At 45.3% G+C, this 16,131-nt stretch overlaps 2 pseudogenes; both read right to left on the bottom strand.

Annotated features, from left to right (window-relative positions):
* Window positions 1-5,129: 5,129 nt before the first annotated feature.
* Window positions 5,130-5,802, bottom strand: LOC148096651 (uncharacterized; annotated as a pseudogene).
* Window positions 5,803-5,828: 26 nt separating this feature from the next.
* On the bottom strand, window positions 5,829-7,064 carry LOC148096650 (uncharacterized; annotated as a pseudogene).
* Window positions 7,065-16,131: the final 9,067 nt, after the last annotated feature.

Raw genomic sequence — 16,131 nt, 5'->3', positions numbered from 1 at the left:
TATATATATATATATATATATATATATATATATGTGTGTGTGTGTGTGTGTGTGTGTGTGTGTGTGTGTGTGTAAAGTCTTTACAACCAAGTTAATGCTGAAAGTACAAACATCACTAATGTCACACAACTTTGCCGACATGTGGCCAACAGCAATGTTTTAATGTTCTTCGTTATTAAACATTCGCACATAAATGAGTGACATTATATTCAGTACTTACTTTTGACAGTTCACTCTTCGGCCGCTCCCTTCTGCCATATTTTGCGGCAAAATTATCCACACCCACCGCCGCGCTATGAATTGTGGGATATATAGGACCACGAAGCGTGCACCGGACCACGCTTGATATTTGGGGAAATCGACGGCGCATTTGGAGTATGCATTTGAAGTACACTTCGAATTGGGACAGCCGTCGTCGCGTGGCGGTGACATAATCACACTTAAAATGCGTACTTCAAGCGTGCGGACCCTGAATTGGGACACAGCCCATGTCGCAGAGAGGTGGTTCACTGGACCAACAAGCTGGCTTTTTAAAAATAACATATATTGCTGCAGCAAGGGGCAAAAGAAAAGTTACTCCTTAGACAATTTTTTAGTTTTATTTCCCTTGTTTTCCATGAAAAAAAGTAATGTAAGTCTATTAACAGTAACTACCCAACCCAGTGACGTCACATTCTTTACTGACACAAGATAAACATGCTCTAAAAACTTTGAACAACGTATTCTTAATTCCAGCTTTACAGACAGTGTTAAATCTATGTCAGTGTTTGAAAACAGGGCTCCATGGTGTAAATTAGCCATTTATTATTCATTTAGGCTTTCATGTCCATTAAAATGACTGGCAAATAAAAAGTAAACTTATTTCTAAATCTTCATTTATTTTTCCATTAATAAATAATTTCATTTACATTTGCTTAATTATTATTATCAATTAATTCTAGAGAAGATCAAAAACATCACTATCTCCCCGACCAAAGTAGTTTCTTGACTATTGGCTAGGTAACTTTAAAATCAAAGTAAGCAAGTAAAACTAAACACTTTTTTTTTCAAAAAGGAAAAAAAGACTTACTTCTGCTATTTGGGGATTTTCCAAATTTGCAAAATTTAAAGTATTTTTTTTTATTAATTAATATTCTCAATAATAGCGCATTCTTAGATGTAACAAATATATTAAGTGACACTGCATTCCTGTTTCTTTAGAAATTGGCCACTATTGTTGTGCATTGGCTGTTGTAAGGGAGAGAAAATGCCATAGGTTTCTAGGGTTTCTTGCAGTATAAGACACCAAGGTACATTCACTGTCTGCATCCCCAAGGAACAGACAATAATCTTGCTGTATTATCACAATTTCTGCACCAGTGCAAGCAGGGGGAGTGCTCTGGTCATCAGTTTATTTATTTTTTTCATTTTCATTTGTTTTTAAAACAGCAAGACACAGATCATTAAATTTTAATTTAATTAATGATTTTTAATTCTGTGAATTAGAGGAACCTCCCTGGCACCTTACAGTTAAGAATAAAATATGATATATTTTTTTGAGGATTTTCCTTTATTTTCCTTAATTTACTTGTGTTTACTTTCTCTTTGTAAAAATAAATAGATATCAGGATGGCTTACCAGAGGCTACCACATTTAATATAATCAAAAAGATCTTACCAGTTTGCCTTTGATTATTCTATTTTGTGGTTTAAGCACAGTGCTTTGTGTTTTTAATGAAACATTCTTTTGCCATGTACATAGTGACCAAGACCAGCAAAATCTGTATTTTTAAGTGATTTTCCTGCTTATTTAACCATAATCATGACAATGTAACCACATGGTGTACTGACAGGTTACTTAATGTGTATAAAACATATAAAATAAAAAAATAAAATGCACACAAAAGCTAATACAATTCTATTTACATTTTTACTGCACTTAAGTACAATTTTCAGGTATCTCTTCTTTACTTTAGTATTTATTTTTCTGACTAAATTTTTACTTTTACTCCCTAACTTTTTAAACAATTATCTGTAGTTTCAACTTTTTACCTTTTCAAAACAGGCTACTTTTGCTTTAACACATTTGTGCCGAGTTATTATTGCATCACTGTGTGCCTCCACATCAAACTTATTTGATCCTAAAAAGTAACACATGAGAGGCAGGAAAGGATAGGAAGAAGAGAGGTTAGATTTAAGGGTAAGGACTCCTCAGTGGGATTTGGGTTAGACTTTCTAGTCCTCCACTTAATGTCAACCGGAGTGCCACCACTGAACATTAGTTCAACATGTAAACACCACGTTTCAAAATCCACTTCTCCTGGGGGTTTTGACACACGGCCTGAGAATGAGCGTAACCATTTGGATTGGCTATGTGTTGCGACAGAGTCTTTTCTGATTACATGTTCCACTACTATACGCTGTATCTCTGGTGGGTTAGTTACTTCGTCTGTCACCACTGGAAGTCTGGTTGGAGTAGTCTTTGGTTTTACAACCCTACAAGGCTGAGATTTAGCTGAATGGGTGACTGGCTGGGATGTAAGGGGTCATCTGTGGTCGTAATTTAGCTTAGCTGTCTTTCAAGGGTGTAGTACTGTGGTCAGAATAACTGTCAACGTCATTTCCATCGCTCAAGTCAGTCAAAACAGGGTCTGGCTCTGGAGTATGATGCAGTGCTGGCCTTGCAACTAGTCTGCCATTTTACATTCTTGTTAGTCACATTTTCAATCTCAAGGGGAAATTCGGACTCCTTATCTATGTAACAGACAATACTTTACCACTACAGAATGTAGAGAAAGTTAGGATCTTGAGCTTATGTTCTCTAGGAATCGACTAAGGAGCGAATAACACACAGCTAAAGAACATTTAACATTTATTTAAACAAAACCATAAACGGTCATTCAACAGTTCACAACAGTTCCAATAGTCCATATTTGTCAGTCCGTGTTGTCAGTTTCATAGTCCGAAGTTCAGAGTTCAAAGTTCTTTTCAGTCTTTTCAGTTCAAGTGTGTGAAGTATGTGTGTAGTGTGTTAATGTACTACCCAGGTAGTGTATTGTTTTGAGAGCTCATAAGCTTATCTGTCAAGAAGTAACGCAGTTGTCACTTCTAAGTAGGCTGGAAACCTTCCTCATTTTCGCAGAACAGTTTTTTTTTACCTTTGCGGCCTTATAAGCCTACACTGGTGTTTTTAAAAGTCATGGTTGACTTTATGCTTTTCTGAATAGTTTCTGGGATGCTTAGAACTCAAATTGCACTGCTGGAAATAGTTTATTTTGATGCTGTTTTTTTGCAAATTTGCATTATAATATTTATTTTTGTTTTTCCTGCAGTATATAAAAATTGGTGTATTTCAAAGATAAAAACATGAAGACACTCAAAATAAATTTCCTGTGGTAGGAAACTATTTTGTGCAACTTTTTTGTATTTACAGTTTTGAGGGATAAGCCTCTTAAATTTCTCTAATTAGAAATATATGTTAAAAAAACAAAAATGATTTTAAATTTTTTGGTAGTTTATTGCACTTTTTTGCAATTTATGTAATTACTATACACTTAATGCATACATATTATTAAGATTTGGGCTATAATGGTTGTATTGATGTATATCAACTTGAAATGCTCCCAAAAACGGCACTACAGCATGTAAAAATATAATATAAGCTCTGGCGGACTTGGTTCTATGGTAGGTCCTAAAGGGTTAATGTACTACCCGGGTAGTGTATTGTTTTGAGAGCTCATAAGCTTATCTGTCAAGAAGTAACGCAGTTGTCACTTCTAAGTAGACTGGAAACCTTCCTGCATTGCAGCTGGGGATCCTGAATCCTAGATTTTAGTTTCAAACAAAAAAAAAAAAACAACCTGCACGGGGCAGTAAACACATTTCACATGAATAGTATAAAACAAATTAATCACCACTAATGATCAAATACCTCTCACTCTTTGTATATAATGGCTTAATGCAATCAATAATAAAATTAATCAAAGAACCTTAAAACAATTTCCACATCATACAAATTTAACCGTTTAAAACCGGTCGGAGCGGGCATGCGTAACTATTTTTAAACCCCTGTAGAACTGCAACCCCGTAAACTAGCACAATATTTTTTTTGCATATGAAACTGGAGGAGTTGTACTTACATCTTATGCCATCAGCTTGTTCTAGGTCACGGTTTCCTTCAACATATAGCTTTGCATGTAAGAATAAAGTTACGTTGAAACCAAGTATACCATTGTTTTTCTTGTGACATTACCAATAAGTTTGATGTGTCACATGGCCCTCTTCCTATTGAAAAAACAAAAGTTGTATCTCTAAGATGGCCGACTTCTAATTGGCCACCATGGTCACCACCCATCTTGAGGAGTTTGCCCCCTCACATATACTAATTTGCCACAAACAGAACTTTAATATCACCAGCCATTCCCATGTTATTGCGGTGTATCCATATAAATGGCCCACCCTGTATATAGGTACATAAAGCCCTAACTGGACAGAGAGCATGTAGGCACTCCTGTTCAGGGTAGGAGAAAGGAGGAGAGCAAAAAGCTTCAAGCTCCAATGGTGTGCATTGGAGATAAGGATTTGTGGGCACAAAGGCTGGATTTGGCCTGAGTGTGACTCTAAAGTTATCACGCGTGAATCGGGTGCACTCTTTGTGTATTGACAGCGCATGAATATCACTGATACGCTTTGCAGATGCGAGAGCCAGGAGCAATGCATTCTTCAAAGACACTATTTTTATTTCCACCTGGTTTAGTGGTTCAAATGGTGGCTTTGAAACTGCCATCAGCACCAGGGATAAATCCCACGTGGGAACGAGAGGTTTAGACACCAGGTGAAGCCGTCGTGCCCCTTTCATGAAACGGCAGACTACCGGGTGATGGCTCACTGGACCATCCACAAAGCCCACATGGCAGGCTGAAATGGCAGCTAGATATACTTTAATTGTGGAAAAGGCCTTTCCTTTATCTAACAGTTCCTGGAGAAAGGAGAGAATTGTTGTCACAGAGCACTGAAAGGAGAGAGTGTGAGACTTTCCGCACCATTCCTCAAATACCCTCCACTTGTTCTCATACAATGATCTTGTGGAGGGGGCTCTAGCACTCTGAATAGTGGCTATAACACCCTGGGGGAGTCCTGCCATACTCAGATTCAACCTCTCACGGGCCAAGCCCACAGGGCGAGGCGCTCAGGTTGAGGGTGAAAAATCTCCCCCTGGCCTGGAAGACTAGTTCTTGTCGGAGAGGGAGAGGAGAGGCCAAGGTTCACTTCACAAGAGGGGCATAATCTCTGCTAACCAATGGGACCTCGTCCACCTTGGGGCGATTAATATCATTGTTAGCCCTCTCACTCTGGTTAGAGTGGGAGAAATTAAGACCTGTGAACGCATAAAGCAGAGCATGTGGCCAATTGTGAGCTAATGTGTCTACCCTAGCGGAGCCTCCTGGTCCCTCAGGGAGAAATACAGTGGACACTGAGCATTCTCCCTCGAGGCAAACAGATCGACCTGTGGCTGGCCAAAGCAGGTCCAGATTTGGGTCACCACATGTGGGTGCAGGGTCCAGTCCCCGTACTGTGGGTTTCCCCTGGTCATTAAGTCTGCTCCCAAGTTCAGAGCTCCTGGAATGTGAGTAGCTCTCAGTGACAACAGATTGATGCTGCTCCACATGATCAGTCTGCGAGCCAGCATGTGCAAAGGACGGGACCGTAACCCACCCTGTCTGTTGATGTACGCCACAACAGTGGTGTTGTCTGTTCTGATCAAAACATGGTGGTTTCTTAACAGGGGAAGGAAGTGTCTCAGTGCTAGAAATGCTGCTAGCAATTCTAGCCAGTTACTGTGAGCACCCCTCAGTCGTGAGTCCCAGCTGCCGTGCATTTCACAAATACCCGAGGGCTCAGTGAGAGACCAAACGACAGGACCTGGTACTCCTACATTCTGCCCTGAAACGCAAAGCACAGGAATTTTCTGTGAGGCGGGTAAATAGGGATGTGAAAATATGCGTCTTTCAGGTCTATTGATGTAAACCAATCACCTGGGCGCACTACATACAGCAGAGTGGTGGTCGTTAACATCCTGAATTTGTATGACCTCGGATGCTGATTCAGATCCCGTAGGTCCAGTATCGGACACAGTCCCCCTCCCTTCTTGGGCACGAGAAAATATGAGTAAAAGCCGCATTGGCTCTGCTCCTGGGGTATTTCTCATACTACTCCTTTTGATAGCAAGGTAGTTGCAAGCTGGTTGGTGCCTGTCATGGTGGTAACCCCTGAACTGAACGCTGGACACCAGAGGTGAAAGGAGCCACCAGGCTGAAGAAGGAGTCCTATCGGGCTTGGTTAGCCTGTGGGACTTCGGAGGCAGCTGACAGGTCTTGCAGAATCCTGGTTGATTCGCCAGAGAGAAAATCACTCTGTGAAATCTGGGAGGGTTGGTTGTGAATTGCAAACGATAGCCTTGCTCTAATGTCCTCACAACCCATTCTGGCACAGTGAGACATGCTTGGCGCAGCTGAACAGTGTCTTGTCGTCTCTTTGTTGAAATGCGTTCTGTGGGATCCAACTCCCAGGCGCTGAAAGATGGAGGCAGAACACACTTCTCCGAACGGGCTCCAGAACTGAGCCCTGGAGTCAACTTGGAGCCCGGGCTGGTCCGGCTCTGATCTCCCCGTGGGGGATGTTAGGCTGGGCAGCGAGGGATTTTAAACGTTGGCACACCGGCTAGATGGCTCTCTCTTGGCAAGATGGCGGCGCGCACAGACGCAGCGGCTCACTGCTCCTCACGTTCGGTGTTTTGTTTTTTACTTTTTCTACGTGTATCTGTGTGGATGTGTGTGTTTTTTATTATTATACATCGAGTAGAGTCCACCTACAGTCGTCAGGACCTTCTGAGTTTGGGATTACGCTGTGCAAGGAGCATTACATCGGACTACCACCACTTTCACGGCATTCCGGAGGACATAATAAGAGCTCCAGGGTCTCCGTGGTTGGTTCTTCCCAGCGGCAAGACAAAGAGGAAACGTAAACAAAGGAGGCAAAAGCATGGCTGCAGGGCGGGCCCACTAGCTTGGCTAAAGAAACAGCCATTTAAGCCACCGCTTCCGAGTATTTTCCTCTCCAACGTCAGGTCCATAACTAACAAAATCGACGAACTGAGATTACAGATTGCAGTCAACAAGTGTGTACGGGACAGCAGTATAATATTACTCACAGAGACTTGGCTGCAGCCATCAATTCCGGACTTGGCTATTGAGCTAGCAGGCCGCACGGTCCACCGTCACGACAGGAACGGCCACTCCGGTAAGATCAAAGGAGGGGGTTTATGCATCTACACCAATGACAGCTGGTGCAAAAACACAAAGACTGTAGACAGCCATTGTTCCCCGGATTTGGAATATTTGACTGTGAAGTGCAGACCCGAGTTTACTGTTGTCATGGTAACGGCTGTGTACGTACCACCCGATGCTAATGCTAACTCGGCCATGGAGGAGCTGCACAAGACAATAAGCAACCAGCAGAACTCCCATCCAAACGCAGTGCACATTATAGCTGGGGACTTCAACCATGCTGATTTAAGGTCAGTATTCCCCAGATTTGAACAGCATATTACATGTGCAACGAGGGGGAAAAACACACTGGATAAAGCCTACAGCAACATCCAAAAAGGCTACAGAGCAACCCCTCTACCACATCTAGGTTTGTCAGACCACATGTCCATGCTGCAGATCCCTGCATACACTCCCATTAGGAGAAGAGCCCCCCCAATCACAAAAACTGTGAAAACCTGGCCAGAAGGTGGATCACATCAGCTGCAGGACTGTTTTGAAAACACGGACTGGAGCGTGTTCGAACATCAGGACCTTGAAGAGCACACAACATCAGTGCTCTCATATATTAATTTCTGTGTCAACAGTGTCACTGTGGACAAACGTCTCCGGGTGTATTCCAACCACAAACCCTGGATGACTAAAGAGGTCCAGGTCCTGCTGAAGCAACGTGACGCCGCTTTTAGATCCGGTGATGGTATGCAGTACAGTGCAGCCAGATCTGAGTTGAAAAGAGGCATCAGAGAGGCCAAGGCAGCGTACAAGAGAAGGATCGAAGACCACTTCAGCACCAACAACTCACGACAGGTATGGCAAGGAGTTCAGCACTTAACCAACTACAAACCTTGCAATACCACGTTGACTGAGGGTAACGCGGAGCTTGCGGAGGAGCTGAACCACTTCTTCGCACGCTTTGAGGTGAAGGGACCAGAGGCAGCAGCAGCAAAAACATCGGACAGCAGTAGCAGCCCAAGCCTCATAGTGCAGGAATATGAGGTGAGGCGCACATTGAGGGCAGTGAACCCCAGGAAGGCCGCCGGACCAGATGGGGTAACAGCAAAGGTCCTAAAAGAGTGTGCAGACCAGCTGGCTGGGGTCTTCACTAAGATCTTCAACACTTCACTGTCCCAGTCCTGCATCCCGTCGTGCCTAAAGTCAGCCACAATTGTCCCACTGCCAAAGCGTACTAACATTAGCAGCCTCAACGACTACCGACCATTTGCTCTAACACCTGTTATAATGAAGTGCTTTGAGAAACTGGTCCGACGTCACATCATGTCCTGGCTGCCACCCACACTCGACCTGCTCCAGTTTGCATACAGAGCTAACAGATCAACTAAAGATGCCATTGCTACAACGCTCCACACCACCATCTCTCACCTGGAAGTGCAGGGCCGTTACACCAGGCTGCTCTTTGTTGACTTTAGCTCTGCTTTCAACACGATACTCCCGAACAGACTAATAGTTAAACTGCTGGAAATCGGACTTCCTTCTACCACCTGCCGCTGGATCAGAGACTTCCTCTCAGACCGTGTACAGAGAGTTAGAGTAGGGCCTCATCTTTCCTCAGCCCTCAGCCTCAACACCGGCTCTCCACAAGGCTGTGTACTGAGTCCCCTACTGTACACTCTGTACACACATGACTGTGTTAGTTCCCACCCAGACAACACAGTCATCAAGTTTGCAGATGATACCACCGTGGTGGGGCTCATCTCTGGGGGAGATGAGACGGCGTACAGAGCTGAAGTTCAGAGGCTGTCAGATTGGTGTGTAGATAACAACCTGGACCTTAATACCACCAAGACAAAAGAACTGGTAGTTGACTTCAGAAGGAGGAAGTCCGAGCTGCAGCCTGTCAACATCAATGGGGAGTGCGTGGAAAGGGTCTCCAGTTTCAAGTTTCTGGGTGTGCACTTAGACACAGACCTCCAATGGAGCTCTAACACCTCTGCGGTCTTAAAGAAGGCCCAACAGCGTCTCCACTTTCTGAGAATCTTCAGAAAAATGGACCTGAAGAAGGAGCTGCTGACCGTCTTCTACCGCTGCTCCATTGAAAGTGTGCTGACATATTGCATCGGTGTGTGGTTCTCCAGCTGCACCACAGCACACAGAAAGGCACTCCAGAGGGTCATCAATATGGCCCAAAAAATCATTGGACATCCTCTTCCCTCCCTGAAGGACCTGTACAGCACTCGCTGTCTCAAGAGGGCACGCAGCATCCTACGGGACGGTACACACCCAGGACACCGGGTGTTTAAGCTGGTGCCGTCCGGCAGGAGGTTCAGGCTGCTGAGGTCCCGGACAAATAGACTCAAGGACAGCTTTTACAACAGGGCAATAGCCCTGATCAATGCAAATAGCTGACCTGATTGGCTACCTCCCTGGACTTTTTTAGGGGGGAAGTAACAATGTTTAAAACAACAATAACAATAATAATATTTATATTTATAACAAGGTGCAATAATAATTAATGTGCAATAATAACAGTGTGCAATACAAATACACTTATTCTTCTTTTTTTATTACTAAGTTATTATGCTGTGTTGTGTTGTTTGTGTTGCGTTGTGATGTGTCATATCGTGTCCTGTTGTGTTATATGTAGTGCCGACGTAGGACAGTTTTCCAATTTCATTGTACTACTGTACTATGTATGACTGTGCAATGACAATAAAGAGTTATCTTATCTTATCTTATCTGGTGACCTGAGCAAACAGGCGGCGACTGGGTGGAGGTTGGGGTGCAGCCTGGGTCTTTCTAGGGAGACACAGCTGCAGGGCCTTTCCCTCTTTCTTTTTCTCCTTGCACCATCTTTGCATGGTGGCAACGGCGGTCCCGAAAAGGCCAGCAGGGTCGATGCTTTCATCCAGAATGTCACGTTTTTATTTGTCCGAAAGCCCCGACAAGTTCAGCCATCTTGCCCCCTCCTGTAGGATGATGATGCTGAGAGCTCTGCCTGCTGCTTGTACTGCTGCTCCAGTGAGGCGGAGACACTTGTCCGTAACAACGCCCAGCTCTTTCAACAGCTCGCTACCATCTGGGTAGCAGCAGTCTGGTCCTGGAGCTCCGCCAAGTAGGCTATTTATACGCCTTGTCAGCCAGGGAGGACTGCAGGCATTCGGCCTTGGAGGGCAGGAATGGACTAGATGACATGGAAAGTTTCTGGTTTGGGTGGAGATAAGAAGCCACCAGATTCTCCACTGTGGGAATTTGGTAGATGCCCTTCTCTGTCATTCCAGCGCAGTCAAACACCGCCGCTCCCTGCACAGGGTTGGGTGACGAAAATGGCTTTGCCAAGCAGCGTGAGACCTCGTCCACGCATTCGGGGAAAAGCGGCAGTACCTGCTTAGTAGTGCGCTTTGCTTTGTGGAGCCTTTTACCCTCGTATTGTGGGATGGAGGTCTCCGTTGTCACCGCCGGCCATGGGATTGCCAGCTTTTCAGCTGCCTGTTTTACAACGTCAAATAGCTCCACAATCGCCGAAGGCTAGCCCGCCAGGCTAGCCTGCCACGAAGGCTTTTTAGGTTGAAGCAAGCGCAGTGTTCGCATGAACCTGGTGTGGAAATAGCCGCTTGGGCGGGTTGCAGCCCGAGGCACATCACACACGTGTCATGTGTATCTGAACCTGAGATTTTGCAACCACAGGGGCAAATTCTTGGCAGCGTTTTGCAGTCTGCCATATTAAGGAAGCTTGATGTAGCTAGCTTGGCATGGCTGGACAGCTAACGCTGATCTTTTTTTCTTCTCTCGGTTGGGTAGCTATGGTGAGCTAGTATGACCTAGCTAGTGTGACAGCTTGCGCTTGTGCTACTTGGCTTGGTGACTGTGTGTAGCAAAGACAGTTAGTTTGGTCAGCTAGCTGTTGTGCTAGGTGGCAGCTAACACACTCTCCGACCTGGCTCTGTGATGAAGAGCAGGCGACTCAAAACGTGAACCATGCTAGCGCCCGGTGACCAAGGTGTTAGCTTGCTCGCGTGGACAGTTAAGCTACCACTCATGTTCACAGTCAGGAGAGATGAGGTTTCTAAGAAGTGAGAAGAGGAAATTGAATCATGGGTGATGCTGCGTCACACCCTTTTATAGGAAGGAGGGTAGCCCCTCCCTGACGCAAGCGTCACGACTGCCAGCCAATGCTGGCTGGAGTAATGATATAGAGGCTTCTGAGGATAATCCTGAGAGAGTGTTCCCCATAGTGAGACACCGAAACAAATGTTTGAAAGAGAACTCTCAGTGATTTGCTTTGACCACCATACATAGTCTTAGCGTTGTTCTCCTTCTCTATATATCACAAGTACTAAACAATCTCATAGTGCCACCTACTGATATTCTTTGGGAACAGCAGTTAATTTTCACGAGGCAATTTTAGGTGGGTTACACCCAAAATTGTTAAAGCAAATTAAATAAGTTGAGCATTTTAACATCACTCAAGCAAATATTGTGCTATAAAGACTATGCTCTGATTTTGATGTGTTTGTAGTTTTAATAGGAAATGACATTTTATTTTTATTTATTGAAAGAAATAAAAACAAAATATAAATAAATTAAAAATATGTAAATAAATATAAATAAATAAAAATAAAAAAGAGGGGCTGGACTGGAGAGGGGCTGGACTCTGTCTCAGTCTGGAGTTGCCCCTGGTGAGAGGGGGGTGGGCTGGGGTGGGTATTTTAATATCCCCTCAGCTTGCTACCTGTACGTTGGGGTTCTTCCCAGTGGATGAGAGGGTTTGTTCCCTTCGCCTTCGGGTTGGGGAATGGCTCCTGACTGTCATCTGCGCTTATACGCCGAGTGGCAGTTCAGAGTACCCAGCCTTTTTACAGTCCCTGGGTGGGGTGCTGGGAGGTGCTCTGCCTGGAGACTCTGTTGTCCTACTGGGAGACTTCAATGCTCACTTGGGTAATGACAGTGAGACCTGGAGGGGTGTGATTGGGAGGAACGGCCTCCCTAATCTGAACCCGAGTGGTGTTTTGTTATTGGACTTCTGTGCAAATCACAGTTTGGCCATAACGAGCACCTTGTTTGAACATAAGAGTGTCCATAAGCGCACGCTCTAGGCCGCAGGTTGATGATCGATTTTGTAATTGTATCACCAGACCTGCTACCATATGTTCTCGACACTTGGGTAAAGAGAGGGGCTGAGCTGTCAACGGATCATCACCTAGTGGTGAGTTGGATCAGGTGGCGGGGGAGGACGCTGAACAGACCCGATGCACCTAAACGTATAGTGAGTGTGCGCTGGGAATGCCTAGCAGAGGCCCCAGTCCACGAGATCTGCAACGCACACCTCCAGCACAGCTTCAACAACATTCCGAGGGAGACTGAGGGCATTGAGTCCAAATGGACCATGTTCAGCATCTCCATTGCTGAAGCTGCTGCAATGAGCTGCGGCTGCAAGCTGGTTGGTGCCTGTCGTGGTGGTAACCCCCGAACTGAACGCTGGACATCAGAGGTGAAGGGAGCCACCAGGCTGAAGAAGGAGTCCTATCGGGCTTGGTTAGCCTGTGGGACTTCGGAGGCAGCTGACAGGTACCAACAGGCCAAGCAGGATGCGGCTCCGACAGTGGCTGAAGCAAAAACTCGAGTGTGTGTGGAGTGTCCTTGAAGAGATTCTGGCAAACTCAGGAGGGGAAAGCGGTGCTCTTCCTGTACTCTGTATAGTGCTGGCAGAGCGCTGTTGACGTCGACTGAGAGAATTGTTGGGCAGTGGAAGGAATACTTCGAGGACCTCCTTAATCCCACTGACATGTCTTCCGAGGAGGAAGTAGAGTTTGGGGATGAAGGGGATGATCCACCAATTTCTGGGGGTGAGGTCACTGAGGCAGTTAAACAACTCCTTGATGGCAGAGCCCCTAGTGTGGATGAAGGCTCTGGATGTTGTAGGACTGTCCTGGCTGACACGCCTCTGCAATGTTGCGTGGAGATCAGGGGCGGAACCCCTTGACTGGCAGTCCCCATTTTTAAGAAAGGGGAACGGAGGGTGTGTGTCAACTACAGGGGGATCACACTCCTCAGCCTCCCTGGGAAAGTCTATGCCAGGGTGCTGGAAAGGAGAGTTTGTCCGTTAGTCAAACCTTAGATACAGGAGGAACAATGCGGTTTTCGTCCTGGTCACGGAACACTGGAGCAGCTCTTTATCCTCTCAAGGATAGTTGAGGGCGCATGGGAGTTTGCCTAACCAGTCTACATGTGTTTTGTTGACTTGGAGAAGGTATTTGACCGTGTCCCTCGGGGTGTCCTGTGGGAGGTGCTACGGGAGTATGGGGTGTCTGGCCCATTGCTACGGGCCATTCGATCCCTATACAACTGTTGCAAGAGCTTGGTTCCTATAGCCGGTAAGAAGTCAGACTCGTTCTTAGGGATAGGTACCGGTATCCGGTGCCATTATGGCACCGGTTCTGACATAAACGGTAGTAACCAGACAGAAAAGCAGCGCACATTTCGGTGCTTTATTTCGGTGCTTTTTTTTCCTGAGATGTCAAACACTTTGGATTCTAGCCAGTCATTTTACATTTCTGAGGATAGTGGGTGGGCCCAGGTACGTACGTTGTTTTAGAGCAGAGCTACAGATTAAAAATGCCCAAGGCGAAGCGGTCAAAAGTCTGCCTGTATTTCACAGCAAAAGATGCAAACTCAGCAGCCTGCAACAAGTGTCACGGACCCAGCTCTGGTGAACTCGGGGGTCCGTGGGCAGGATGGACCATTATTGGTATTATTAGTATTATTGTGGTTGTTGTTGTTATTTAGGGATGTGTGTCGTTCTGCACTGTGCTGTGTTCTTTGTTCCACTCACTATATGTAGAGGCAGGGTGTGGGTGTGTACATGTGTGGCTGGAGGATGGAGAACAGCCACATGCGGGCCTAATGGGTGTGGCCCGGCAGAAGGACTGGCCTCACCTGAAGTTCCTGCCACACACCTGTTGGCGATCAGGGCTCGTCGGGGGAGCTACTTAGGAGAGTGTTGGAGCTCCCACCGGCGCGGGTTCATTGAGTATCCTACCAAGTTAGTGTGTCTCAGCATCTGTCAGTGCTGTTCGTGTATGCCCGCCAGAGTTAGTGTTGACGGCTGCCTCTATGGTTTTTCTGCAGGAGGAAGAGTGGTCCAGAAAGGCAGCACGCACGGGGGTGCGGAAACGCAACAGCGGGGAGCACGAGCACGAGCACAGACGTCGGAGGGAAGCACACACACGGGGTTCAAGGGAACAACGGGGAGTTATTGTGTTTACAGCTTTTCACTGTAAATAAAGAGCACTGTTTGCATCGCAGAGTCTGCGTTTTGGGTCCTCATTCCCCATATCCCCACGGTCTGCCTGCCAGACCGTGACAACAAGTGCTTTAAGGTGATACTGTGCAAAGGAGGTAACGCCTCAAATCTGATGAAACACCTGGCGAGGCATAGCGTTTTAAAGCCAAGAAATGCATGGTATTTGATAGCTTGCCGAGCACCGAGTGCGGGTGTGGTGCCTGTTATGGTACCTGGAGTAAACAACATTCCCCAAGAACCCGAAGAGTAGAGTCCTGGCCCCTAGCCCTGCCAGTGTAGCAGAAATGATGACGGATGACGATGGCAGCAGCAGCCGTTCTTCTCTGCTTGAGTAGCTTAATGTTGTTCGTGTGTAATTTACGTTGAGTGGGCTAACCACGTTATTACATTAATGCATGTAAAGTGAACTAGCAAACACCGTCGTAGTTACATGCGGCTGTCTTCTTGTTTGATGGCAGATACTCCCTTCACCCTGGCAAAAAAGGCTAAATGACCAAAGAAAAAGTGGAAAACAGCTAAACATGAGAGGTTTTTTTTCCCCATTGTTTAGGCACTGCTTCCAACCAAGAGTGATGCCATAAATCCCCTATAGCCGCAGAAAAGGCTAACATTGTTATCTTTTTACAAAAAAACAGCTGAACATGAGAGGTTTTTGGACCAATTTTGTGTTCTCCATTCTTTAAGCACCGGTTCGAGCACCGTTTAAGCACCGGCACCGTTTCAAAAGTACCGGTTTGGTACTGGTATCAGATAAAACCTAAACAATACCCATCCTTAGAAATGACGAGAGCAGAAAACTGAGATTTGAATCACACAGACACTGATTAGCTCACTAGCGAGAAAATAATTGGATTACAGTAACGATGACAGAGTTTCATAGCATGGAGAAGTAGAAGGAAGAACCTACAATAAATCCAAATGCCCAGGAATGCAGTCAGACAAGTGACTACCAATCTTCTTTTACCAAGCCTCACGAACAGGAAACAAAAATAAAACTGAAAAAAATATGCACAAAGGGACTTTACCAGTCATCCTGTTTGGTAAGCAAGAGTGGCATATTTCCAAAATTTGCAGATGAGGTGGAGCTCATGGGAGTTGGTTATGTGATACCATGCAAGCCCAAAGCAGCAGGTGACATTCAAACCTAAAGCAATAAGTTCCTGGTATTTATAAATGTACACATAAAAAGGTGCATTCGTTTCTACCACCAATAACATTACATACCATTTTTCATATAACCAAGAAGCAAGAGATAGCATATTTCTCCTGTATTGGTTTTCCTTCATTGTCTCCCTGGTAAATCCAGAATTGAATTCAAAATCCTGCTCCTCACATACAAGGTCTTAAATAATCAGGCCCCATCTTATCTTAATGACCTTGTAGTACTTTATCACCCTATAAGAGCACTCCACTCTTACACTGCAGTTTTACTTGTTGTTCCTAGAGTATTTAAAAGTAGAATGGGAGGGAGAGCCTTCAGTTTTCAGGCCCCTCTTCTGTGGAACCAGCTTCCAGTTTGGATTCCGGAGACAGACACTATCTCTACTTTTAAGATTAGGCTTAAAGCTTT

This window comes from Neolamprologus brichardi, chromosome 22 (assembly GCF_056152115.1).
Source record: "Neolamprologus brichardi isolate AB-2024 chromosome 22, ASM5615211v1, whole genome shotgun sequence".
NCBI classification, from domain to species: domain Eukaryota; kingdom Metazoa; phylum Chordata; class Actinopteri; order Cichliformes; family Cichlidae; genus Neolamprologus; species Neolamprologus brichardi.
The sequence above is the reverse complement of the archived record's forward strand: the minus strand, read 5'-3'. Positions and strand labels throughout refer to the sequence as shown.